The sequence below is a fragment of the Sinocyclocheilus anshuiensis genome, unplaced genomic scaffold (assembly GCF_001515605.1).
Source record: "Sinocyclocheilus anshuiensis isolate Anshui unplaced genomic scaffold, SAMN03320099.WGS_v1.1 scaffold1360, whole genome shotgun sequence".
Lineage (NCBI taxonomy): Eukaryota > Metazoa > Chordata > Actinopteri > Cypriniformes > Cyprinidae > Sinocyclocheilus > Sinocyclocheilus anshuiensis.
Genome location: NW_015546110.1, coordinates 711,800 through 724,491, shown reverse-complemented (window position 1 = coordinate 724,491; position 12,692 = coordinate 711,800). Strand labels below are relative to the sequence as shown.

The following is a 12,692-nucleotide window of genomic DNA, read 5'->3' as shown; positions in this document are numbered from 1 at the left end:
GTCTTTGTATACCTGTCTATCCATTAAACCTTTTCCTAAAATATCTTCATGTGTCAATCTTTCCTCCCCAAAGTGACTAAATAATATGTCACGATATACACTATATGTACTACACCTAAAAAGTGCATGATATACCAGTCATTCTTGAGACGTGGGACAAAACAGGTCCAGCAATGGTAACTGCTATTAGCTTTAAAAAATAAAAATATTTTCAATTTTAAATGTCATGAACACAGTCCAAGGTAAAAAAGCACATTTTGTTAAAAAAGAGAAAAGTTGGGAGGTTGTATCAAAGCATAGCTCAGTAGCTTAGTACATATAAGATACATAAATGTAGTTTCATTTGTGTGAGTACAAGGTTTTATTTTTTCAATTTTGCACCCTGTTTTGTCCCACATACATCGCATAACCCATTTTCATGTAAACCTATAGTGCCAGTGTTGATTTCAACCCTGTATGTCCCAGTCTTAATCTAGACAGCCACACTTCTTCTTTCCTATTTCTTCCCTGACAATTTATACTCCCTATACTGTCTGCATAATATAACACCATCTCCCCGTGCTGCTATTATCCCATCTAATTTGCCATTTATTCATTAACTTTTTCTTTAAAATCGACTTTGCCTCCTTTTTCCCCATAGCCACTTTAACACCCACCTACATCTTGTCCAGTGCTTTTTTTTTTGCTAGTTTATCAGCAACTTCATTAATGAACATGTGCTGGCACCCAACAAAAATATACCATTATTCCAGCCTCTTTCAATCTGTGTAAAGATAGGTACACTTCCATTAATAAATCTTCTCTGTCTGATCTCGCGTGTGCTATACTAATTAAAGCTGAAGACGAATCTGAACATAGTACCATTGTGGAATATATACACCTATTCCAACCTTTTGATTAACAGGTTCCTTAGATCCATCCATAAATATTTGTAATGTTGAATAAAATGTATTATTTATTATTAGCGTTAACCTCCTTTCCAATGTATTCACCTTTGGGCTTGTCTAAAATTTGATGTTTTTTTGTTGAAATAACTGTTTCTTCTTAGTTTTTTCTGATCAGTTTTGTATATTAGGGTTGTGTGTTACACCTAATGTTGTTAAATGAATGTTTATTGCATTATTTCAGTTTCATGTGTGTTACCATGATGGTGTTTAGTGTCTGTGTGAATGACACTGTGCACCTTCTATATATGTTATTATCTAAAAGCTGCTTGTGATGGGCTTTGGTTCATCATGTGACTTTCTCATCACCGCCTGCATTTGGTGGTTATCAGTGTATTACAAAGGTACAAAACAGATTTCAGTACTTCAATAGGTTGGTATATTAACATTATATCAGTTAATGAAATTGCGGTATTTAACTGTAAATTTAAGTTAAAACCGTAAAACCTAAAACTTTGCTACCGTATTTTTTACGGTAAAATTCTGGCAACCACAGCTGCCAGGTTTTTACCGTAAATTTTACGGATTTTTTTTTACAGTGTACTCACACCTCTCTCTTTCAGACTTATTTGTTTTATATCTAATGTATAATATATATATTTTTTTTTTCAAAGCATAAAGACTAGCCTATATAGATTTCCGTAAAGATCATAGACTGTGGTAAATACTGACTAACCAACAACAAGCTAAGGGAACCAAAAGCTTAGCTAGCGTAACAATAGTTGCCAAGTCCGATTATTATACGCGACTTTGGGCTTCTTTTTTTTAAAGTTGCTTGAAAAATGGAAATGTTAGGGAAATCTGACAATCGTTTCTTTATTTATGTTCGCCGTATTCTCCAATGCATTGAATGACATCTGTCTGCTCGCAGTTAATAGCCAACCAGTGCAATAATATAAATGCTGCAGCGTAATTTGCCAAATGTTCCTCCCTCTCATTGGAGAAAATCACGTTCAAAAAGAAGGCGTATGATGCTGTAATCCAAGCGATGACAGAAGTAGACGTGGGATGACTTTCTTTTAGCCTATTTTTTTATTTTTACAATGTTTTTGTAATGTATTAATTATCACGGGCTGTAATAAAAAAACAAGTAGTCCTATACTAATACTAAGAGTAAATATGGTTCGAATAGCCTATATTTTAGTAGGTTATAAATATGTGGCTATGTTACAGTTCCTCTTTGAAGCTCTTGTGTTTTTCTCCTTTTCCATCTCTCCAATCATATTCTGCACACAGGTGATTGGAGATTAGTTTTTTTCCCATTTTTGTTGCAGTTTGCTGATTTTTGTAAAATAGCTTCTGTTTTTGCTTTTCAGATAAAAGAGTGGTTTCAGTTTAATATGTTGCAGGCTCATTTATTGGTAATAAATAATTGATAATAAATAATATTGATGATAATAAATCATCAAAAAAAATATTGGGCTTGTTTTTGAAGCAGCGGTTGCTTATTTGTCTCGTGAGAGTTGGCAACAGTGAGCGTAACCCTAAACGTTCAGGGAACCATAATGAATGTATTGAAAAAGAAATGAGAAAGATGCCCCTCGTTAAAACATTACCTGCATGCAAACAAGCCAAACCTCGATCTCCTACTAGATACAAAGGTTGAGTATTGCGCGGATTAATTTAATGAGTGAAATCTCTCTTGTTTTGCAGGAATCAGAAGGAACTGGCAGAGATGACCCTCAATCCGCCTCCAAACTGCAGGTAGGTCTGGGAGTTTGCCATGCGCTAATGATGGTCATGTAGTATCCTTTGGTGGAAGTTTGCTTGAGGTGTCTCATAAAGAACTGAGGTTCTAGTGTCTATCACAGTTATATAACTTATAGCTGCTATAAACTATTGTTTTTACAATGGAGGTGATATGTTTTAAAAATGTTCCCATAATGCTTAAGCATTACACATGGTACCATGAGACTTTTATGCATTCTTTCTTTGACCAATTATATTTAGGGCTGGGTATCGAGTTCAATACGTTTTACATTTATAAAATTTAAACTATGCTTTTACTCAAAACTCACTCTAAACCACCATCAAGTGTTTGAATTAACTTCCAATTGTGATCTAATGAGGGATTTGGTCATACAATTTTGCAGAAATATGTTATTTGTAGCCTTTTTTTTATCAATGTCATATCTACACCTGCTTAGCATTTCTCATGTAAACACACAGTATTGCTAAGAAAATAGACAGAATCACATGAAAATCACATACAAATCACATGCTGTAATAATCATGTTTTTATTAGCGTCATGTTTCATCCCTATAAATGTTTTTCTGGAAGTGTAACGCACGTTGGTTGTCGGAGACAGGGCAGGCTATGAATGCGTTATATGAGTGACAGACAAGCAGCGAATGAGCTTCATCAGAACAGAGTCAGAACAGAGATCGTGGAAGAGAAAACACAACAGAAGACAGCGCTAGAAGCAGGTAATGCTCATCAGATAGCGTAAATCAGTGGAAAATGATAGAAATGATGATTCTGTCTGAGCTATGCATTTTAAAAGGAAAACACATTAGTGGAAAGGGACATTAGTCCTCGGGACATCATCAGTGAAGAGAGGGATTGTCCAGCCTGATCTCATGGCAGTTCCTACATATTTTACGAGGTGGCTAATTCGTACGAATCCGTACGACCTCACTCATACAAATTCATACGATTTTTGATAAATCGTGCTTATTTTACGAGTTGCACAATTCGTATGAATTTGCACGAATGACCTACACCTAAGCCCGCCCCTAAACCTACCCGTCACTGGGGTCTAGACAAATCGTACGAGTGAGGTTGTACGAATTAGCCACCTCGTAAAATACGTACGAATTGGTCGTGAGATGGATTGTCTGTCTTCTGAAAAGCGAACATGCTCATTTTTTGAAGAACAACTGCTGAGTGATTTAAAGGTCTTAAGTATGCAGTAGTGTGCATCACATACTGACTTAAAGGCACAATATGTAATTTTCGCCGCTAGAGGGCGCGTATTCAAAACAAACAAAGAGACAAAGGCGTAGTTTGATGACGCTGTGACGGAGTGTGGACTCATGGGAGTTGTGGTCTTCATCCACACAGCCGATGCAATCCGACGGGACTCGGGCAGAAATCATGTTCATGGATGAGCTAATGATTTATTAACGTAGTAGAATGAAGCAGGGTGAGGCTGAAAGCCATCGAAGTGAAACGAGGCGCTGAACGAGCGCGACACACGGCTCGAAAGCAGCGGGGCTTTTATTATGCCACAGTCGAGCGCTTCCGCTCCTTCCGGTCGTGTGTATGTGGGGTAAAGCAGCAATGTTTTATCATACTAGATACATTAGAAAGTTCTGTTATAATGCTACTCTGTGCGGTCGTCACCGGTCTATTAAAACGCACAACATATTAAAGCGTCTTTGGTGTTTCCATGTTGTCTACAAAACAAAACCGGAAATCGAGGGGTTATGACGTCATTAGCAGGCGACACAATGACACTATGGACACGGTCCGTGTCACTAGTTAAAATTGCTTATTTCTCTGAGTTTAAACATTCTTCGAAACATTTGGGATAATGTAAGTACACAAGTCCGCAAAATATATAACACTGTTCTAGTGGTTTTTGGATATTGTAATACAAAAATCTTACATATTGTGCCTTTAAAACTGTTCATTTAGCACTGAAAAATATTTGAACTGTACTGAAGCTATTTGCACTGATTTATTGTGTTGGTTACATTTTGTTCCTTTGTGCAGTGGCTCAGGAGATGAGTCTTTGAGTCTGTAAAAACCTCAACAAACTGAAAAAAATAGTTTTACAGTAGTGTTAAAATAGATTTCATAAAATTGGCATTGAAAAAAGTTTCATTTAGGAACTGGTGAATTCTGAATTGAATTTCTGAACGATACCTAGCCCCAAGTATAACATACCAGGAAGGGAGGGAAGCCTGACAGGAAATGATGGTTCAAGCAACAATTTTTGCCAGATTTCTCCTCCAGTTCACTTGCACAAAACCTCCATTGTATAGTATGTGTTACTGTATATTTTTCATTAGTTTTGATGAACTGCCGCATAGTTTGAAATTAATTTTCCATGGCAATGGTGCTTAAGTTGCATTTAACCCAGAATGTTCTTTAAAATCTGTTTCTGTTTAACGGAGCGATAGGGAAGAAGTGTTCTTGAGAGGCTGGTGGAAGGGCAAATTGATGGAAAATCTCTGTGACTGATGTTTGGGAGCGGCCACGCAAGTGTCAACATTTATCTGCGCCTCTCCGCTCACATTAATAGTGAATGTGTGTGTGTGTGTGTGTGTGTGATCTTTCTGATATTCACCTGCTTCTATTCACATCCAGCTGCCTCCAGCTCAGCGTGCAGGAAAAGCTGTCCACTGTGCACACATTTAATTTGAAAAGGGACACGAGTTGGGCTGCTGATTTCACAGCCCATAAATTCACCATTTTAAACTTTTCTTCAGAATTCAGCTCAACACCGCCAGACAGTAATTTGACACACTTTTATAACTCGCCATCAGTGCTTGAAATAAACATGCTATGTCTAATGGGAGTCTCATAATTACATAATATTAATGATCTTGGGATAAAAACATTCCCAAAATAATAGTCAGTCTGGTGGGACAGTATGTCATTAGATGGTCAGAATGCATCACAAAGCAGATTTTAGAGCATGTGTATTTAAAGGAATAGTTCACTCAATGAAGTCTACATCATCTAAACCCTTATTACTTTTTCTGAAAAGGAGATGTTTAGCACAATACTCATGCTGCTCTTTTTCCATACAATGAAAGCTTATAGAGCTCCAAAATGTGCAAAAGCTTAATAAAAGCACCAGTAAAGAAATGCATGCTGCTTGACTGATGCCAAGTCATATGATAGCTTTGTGAGGAACAGACCAAAATTTAAGTCATTATTAATAGAAACACTTCTACAAAGTTCATGGGGGGGACTTCATCAGTGGGACTGAATTATTAATGTTAGAGCTGAAGATCTGAAAAAGGTTTTTGCATAGTGAAGATGCACAGAACAATCTTTATTTAAAGTGTTCTTTTACAGAGTGAAATGTAAATAAATCATTTTTAGTGAATTTGATTTTTAGTAAATACACATCCCTTGAGATAAATATCCATTTGTCAGTTTGCTCTGTCAGTAATGAATTCATTTTGCTGGTGTAAGTCCTGTAAATGCTGTCTGTGTGTATGGAGTCCTGCTGTGAGCGGCACTATTCGTCTTTTAGTGAACAAACACTGTCATCCTCAAACTGAATTCTTGGTAAGATTAGAAAATTCGTTTTCTAGCTCTCCGTCAGATGTGTTGAAGAATGTTTAAGTGTAAGCTTAAATGAAACGATTGTTTGAATGAAAACATCTTCCTCTTGTTGTAATGATTTTTGAGACCCTGATGGAGTGTAATTGATTGAATGTGACAGCGGTGCTGGAAAAGGCACACGGCAGATGCAGGCTGCTTTCATCTGCACTCTAGTTTTATTTAATTACCATATCCTTTCATAACAATCCAGCTCACATTTTGATGCCAATCCCTCAGCTGTCAACAGAAAACAGTGTTGGATGCCGAGGTAACATGGTCGGCCAAGCTTTCTACTCCAACACTACTTTAGTTATTCCTATTGCATGGCTGTTTGGAATACTTGACCCCTATTGCTCAGACTGTGCATTGAGCGGTCGAATATTTTTGTATAATGATGGCTAAACTGTATATGGCCCTCAGATTATGCCACGGTCTGTCTATTTATGCGCAAGCATTCGAGTAGTTATGGCATCTTATACCTAAAAATTTCGGTAACACTGTAATATATGGAACAATTCTCAATATTAACTGGTTGCTTAGCATGCTTATTATTAGCTGTTTATTAGTGCTTATAAAGCACATATTCTGCATGGCCATATTCTACATCCGTAATCATACCCAATACCTAAACTTAACAACTACATCACTAACTATTAATAAGCAGCAAATTAGGAGTTTATTGAAGCAAAAGTAGTAGTTAAGGGTTTGTTAATAGTGAAACCTTAACTTTAAAATAACCTTAACCTCTGACTTTAAAATAAAGTGTGACCAAAATGACTGTTGTAGGGAGGACTACAATATTAATTTTAATATATGTGGCCATGGACCACAAAACCAGTCATAAGGGTAAAATTTTTTACATTTTGAGATTCATACATCATATGAAAGCTGAATAAATAAGCTTTCCATTGATGTATGGTTTGTTAGGATAGAACCGAGATACAACTATTTGAAAATCTGGAATCTGAGGGTGCAAAAAAATCTAAATATTGAGAAAATCGCCTTTAAAGTTGTCCAAATGAAGTTCTTAGCAATGCATATTACTAATCAAAAATTAAGTTTTGATATATTTACAGTAGGAAATTTACTAAATATCTTCATGAAACATGATCTTCGCTTACAGTTTATTTCAACTGCTTACATACAAATCTTTTCTTGTCACACAATTTTTGAAACCAGACACTCAAACAACAGAAGCACACACTAAATCTGCAAAACCATACACTAATTCTCTATCTAACAGGAATTAATATTATGGCAAAGGTGTTCGCAAATGTTTGCTTTTGAGATGTGTTTGTGATATTTTGAATGCAGTGCTTCATTTTGCAAGAGATGTGAGGCATTTTGCAGTTTGTGTTTGCAATTCTTTTATTTGTGTGTAAAGTTTTGAAAAAGAGATGCAAGTTTTGAAATGTAAGCAGTTGAAAAAAACTGTAATATCCTAATGATTTTTGTCATAAATGAAAAATGGATCATTTTGAACCATACAATGTATTTGTTGGCTATTGCTACAAATATACTTGTGCTACTTATGACTGGTTTAGTGCTCCAGGGTCACAAATATGGTGAACATGAAACCAAGAAAAGCAAGAAAATAAAAGCCTTGTTTAGAAGAAAAGGGAACCAGTAGAAACACAGAGCTGAGTGAGAAAGAACTTTAAAATGGATGACGTTACATTGTAGATAAACATGTATATATGCAGAATAATAAGAATCTATACATTAATATTCTTGTAAAGGTCTCTTTTTCTTTTCGGAAGCTTTAAGATAGTAATTTCTTAGCTCAGCTATTATGATGAAATGAACCATTGTAAACAGTGTGTGTGTGTGTGTGTGTGTGTGTGTGTGTGTGAGATTTCTGCATGAATTGCTAAGTTATGAATTCAGTGCGGCTGTGATCATCAGAAATGAAGGCAGTTCTATGAATGAGTGTGTTATTCACAAACAATAGTCGTTCGCTGTAAATCACAGTTAGTAATGTTTACGGTTGGTATTTAACGGACGCTCTGAACAGCTGGTTAATGGCCAGTTGTTTTTGGCCATGCCATTAGAGCTGGATGGATTGTGTCGGTGTGCACACCCTCGGTTCAAGAGCTTTTGTCCTGGCAGAGGAAACGGCTGCCTGACCTTTAGACCTGGATTCTTCTGGTTACTGCTTTTAAACAACAGCAAGCAAACACTTTAGGAAGTGGAGGTATATTTGGGATGATTTAAAAGAGAGAGACAGAGGAAAGAAAGGGAGAAAACGTTTATATAGAACTCATTATGTAAAGGATAGTTGACACACACAGTGAAACTTGCCATTTACTTTGCCTCATCATCAAGCATATGACTTTATTCTGTGAAAAAAAGTCTCTATTTATTTAAAAGATACAGTAAAGCAGTAATATTGTGAAATATTATTACAATTTAAAATAGCTGTTTTCTATTTGAATATATTTTAAAACATAATTTATATCTGTGATGCAGTGCTGTTTTTTCAGCATCATTACTCCAGTCTTCAGTGTCACATGATCTTCAGAAATCATTCTGATGTGTTGCTCAAGAAACATTTCTTATAATTAATGTTAAAAACAGGTCAAAACTGTATAGCGATTGTTTACCCCCAAAACCATAACCAAAAAGCCATATGGACTTGTGTGCAATATTCCAAGTCTTCTAAATTGTTGTGATACATTTGTGCAGTAGTGGACGAAGTACAAATTGAGTAAAAGTACAGATATGTGTAATAAAATATTACCACTATATGGAGTCAAGATAGATTTTTGTTGTTGATATGGACTACGTTGACGAGAGTGATGTAGTAATGTTCACTATGAAGCTTACACGGCTAATGAAGCTTACATTTGACCATCTGATTTTCACCAGTAAGAAAAACGTTTTTTAAAGCTTGTTGTTTTGCAGAACATGAAAGTGAAAAAAGTGAAAGTGACGTGACATGTGGCCAAGTATGGTGACCCATACTTGGAATTAGTGCTCTCATAGAGACACTGATGTTAATGTGTCTGCACCCAAGCATTTCAGTGGGCTTAAACAGATCACTCTTTACAGCAGATTTAGTTCACAAACAACTGACAGTTTTGACCTAAATATGATTTTCAGTTACAATAATTAATCCTAAAATTCAACATTAGTAACTTACTTTTAGCAGCATCAGTCGCGCGTGCTCACAAAATCTCCCGGTTCTTACTTGTGAATTCAGTTCACTGGAGACTCGCACTAAACGGTTCATTTGAATCAGTGAGTTGTCGACTCAAGAATAGCTGCAATCGGTTCATTCTAATTCGTCAATTAATTGTTTGGTGCGATTTGCGAACCGATTTAAAAGGTTAATTGAAAAGAATCAGTTCGTTCATGAATCAAAAACAGTAACGAAGTAAAGCTACTCCGTTACTGTCCACCACTGCATTTGTGTGATAAACCGATTGATATTTAAGTTGTTGTTCACTGATAGTTTCCCTCTCCAGTTTTCCTCTCCAGTGAACTCCACTTTACACATGTTTGTAAGATGTGTAAATAATGTGGGGGAAAAAAGAAATTCTCTGTACCTCAAGTGGATTTAAACAAACTGAGAAAGCCAAAAAGTAGGGGTGCTCCTATCAGGATTTTTGAGGCCGATCACCGATCGCCGATCACAGGAAGCAGTATCTGTCGATACCGATCACCGATACCGATCTTTTAAAGCCTTCTTTTTTATAATTTATAACTATATATAGTGATACTCCAATCAGGATTTTTAGACATTTATTCAGGGCCTGAATTTCATTTTTGAAAATGGGGTGAATTCCCCTCTTAGGTGTCTCTTGTGAGAGGAGAAGCAGCTTTCACACAGGAGTCCGCTACTGATCCGTGGCTGTTTACCACAAACACAACATTTATCCATTGTTTTGTCACTGAATTATACTTGTCACTGAAAGTGCTTTTTCAGCATTGCAATTCTTTTTTTACACAGTACAGTAATACAATCTTTCACAGACATGTTTAAACACAATAAATATAAGCAACACATTATTCAATGCTTTTTACTTTTGCATTTACTTCTAGATTTATATATTAAATTGCTCAAGCAAGTGGCAAAACATTTAAACTACTTTTCTTACGTTATCACAAACTTACCATTGACAGAAACAGTCAGCTCTACTGCCTTTTCTTTTGCATTTAAATCTTTATGACAAGCAATCCTGCCTTTCATAAAGAAGTCTAAAAGTGCTCTTTCCCTTTAAACTTAACCAAAAGGTCATATGTGTGAGTACCTCACCTTCAGCATTATAATTATTTCACCCGCGCCGGACAGAGACTGAGACGGTGCGGCTGCAAGTCGTGCAAAACCTCTCATGGCAGCGTCATCAGCTTGAGATCAGTTTTTTGAGATCGGCTTTTTTAGAGACCGCCGATCAATCATCCCAACGTGATTATCGGCCGATAGTGATCGGTAGCCGATCAATCGGAGCACCCCTACCAAAAAGTGTTGGGCTCTCATCTACCATCAGTGTTCACAAATATGCATTTCATTTAAACAAGCTCTTTAATCATTTTAATTTCACTACCCTTACGAAAAAGATGTTTATTCAAGTGTGCTTTTAGTGTACTTCTTTTAAACTAAAAAATAGGAAAGTATACTTTCAGGCTACTTTTTATGTACTTCTCAGAAATGTGCTTTATGTACTTCTCAGAAATATACTTAACATGACATTTAAGTATACTTGTACTTAGAAAAAGTCTAAATTTATTTGAGCTATACTGTACTTGCTCCAAGAATGTTTTCATTGTTATATGGTTGGGGGCACTATTACACATCTTCTGTACTGAATTTCCAAAATACAAGCGAAGAAGAAACCAGATGCTTCCACATGTAATCTAACACAATCATCAGACATAAAACAGCATCAAAACTGTGTAACTGTCAGGCCTGTGTTCCTGTCTCTTGTGTTTTGTTCCCCAAGTTCTAGTTCTCCCTCATGTTTCCTTATGCCCAGATTTGGTTTGGTTTCTTGTTCTCGTTGTCTCATTATTAGTTGATTCCTCGCACCTGTCTGTCCCTCGTTAAGTTTAGTATAAATGTGTAGTCTGCCTCATGTTTTCTTGTCGAGTCCTAAACATCAGTCCATGTGTGTCTCCTGTGCTCCCTATGTTAGTGTTCCTTTTCATTTGGTTTGTTTATTAAAAGTTATGTTTTCAACGTCATCTCCTCGTCTCCTCGTTTCCCTCCTATGCACCATGACAGAAGACCAGTGTTGCCAATTTAGCTACTTTGTAGCTAGATTTAGTGACTTCCCCGCCCCTTTTGAGACTTTTTTCAAAAGTTTAGGGACAAATATAGCAACTTCTTGGACAAACCTTATCTAAGTTCTCATCTTGCCCACTGATCTACGTTCATCTTTATATAGATCAGTGAATTTGCCATTGTGATGTCATCTAGTGACATTTAGCTACCAGTTTTAGCTACTTTCAATTGAAAGCAGTTGGCAACACTGCAGAAGACTCGACCACAAAAGGATGACTGCAGCTGAGAACACTCTGTGGGGGATGATGAGATAATCCGCTGCGATCTTCCTACGTGTGATTTTCCCCTGATCGAGCTAATTAATCTCGTGCTGTTCCTAAATGGTTCAGATTTCGAAGTTGAAGAAGTAAAGAAACTTCCCAAGCCTCGTCATCCAACTCCCGCTGGAACGCGCCGCATCTCCCCAGCTCACCCCACGCCGAGAACCTCCACATACCTCTCCAACGGCTCCTGCTGCCTGCCCAACCCCAAATTCCCCGCTGTCCTCCGAAGCTCCAGCTCGCTGGCCGATCCGATGTCGAAGTCAAGCCCGCCGGCGGTGGCTCTCTACAGCCTGCCGGCCGCTACGAAGATAGGCCTGCCGGCCGCGCCGTTGTCAAACCCGCCAGCCGCGGCTCTCTCAAGCCCGCCGGCCATTCCGATGTCGAGCCCGTCAGCCGCTCCGAAGTTAGGCCTGCCGGCTGCGCTGTTGTCAAGCCCACCGGTCACTGCAACGACAAGACCGGCTGCCCAGTTCACCCGTAACCAAAGAAGGAGGACGAAGAGAAAAGGACTGTTCTCTGCCTTCATCCTATCCCCAGAGCTCGCTCCAGTGTCGGCTCCAGTGCCAGCTCCTTGAAAGCATCTTGCTGTGCCTGCTCCTGCAGCGCACCCTCCAGTGCCAGCTCCTCGTAAGCGCTTCACAGTTTCCGAGTATAGCCCACGAAGGGCTCCAGTTCCCGAGTATAGCCCAAGGAGGGCTCCTGATCCCCAGTTAAGCCCAGGGAGGGCTCCTGATTCCTCGTTTAGCCCAGGACGGGCTCCTGATCCCCAGTTCAGCCCTGGAAGGGCTCCGGATCTCCAGTTAAGCCCAGAGAGGGCTCCTGATTCCCCGTTGAGCCCAGGGAGGGCTCCAGATCCCCCGTTAAGCCCAGGGAGGGCTCCAGTTCCCTGTCATGGCCACAGAGGGCCTCGGAGCACG

General features: G+C 38.2%; 1 long non-coding RNA gene across 1 annotated transcript; it reads left to right on the top strand.

The window, feature by feature from the left end:
- The first annotated feature begins 1,474 nt into the window (after nucleotides 1–1,474).
- Nucleotides 1,475–7,455, top strand: LOC107700646 (uncharacterized). Its single transcript, XR_001635565.1, has 3 exons — nucleotides 1,475–1,484; nucleotides 3,988–3,989; nucleotides 7,352–7,455. It is a non-coding gene; the product is annotated as an uncharacterized LOC107700646 (long non-coding RNA).
- Nucleotides 7,456–12,692: the final 5,237 nt, after the last annotated feature.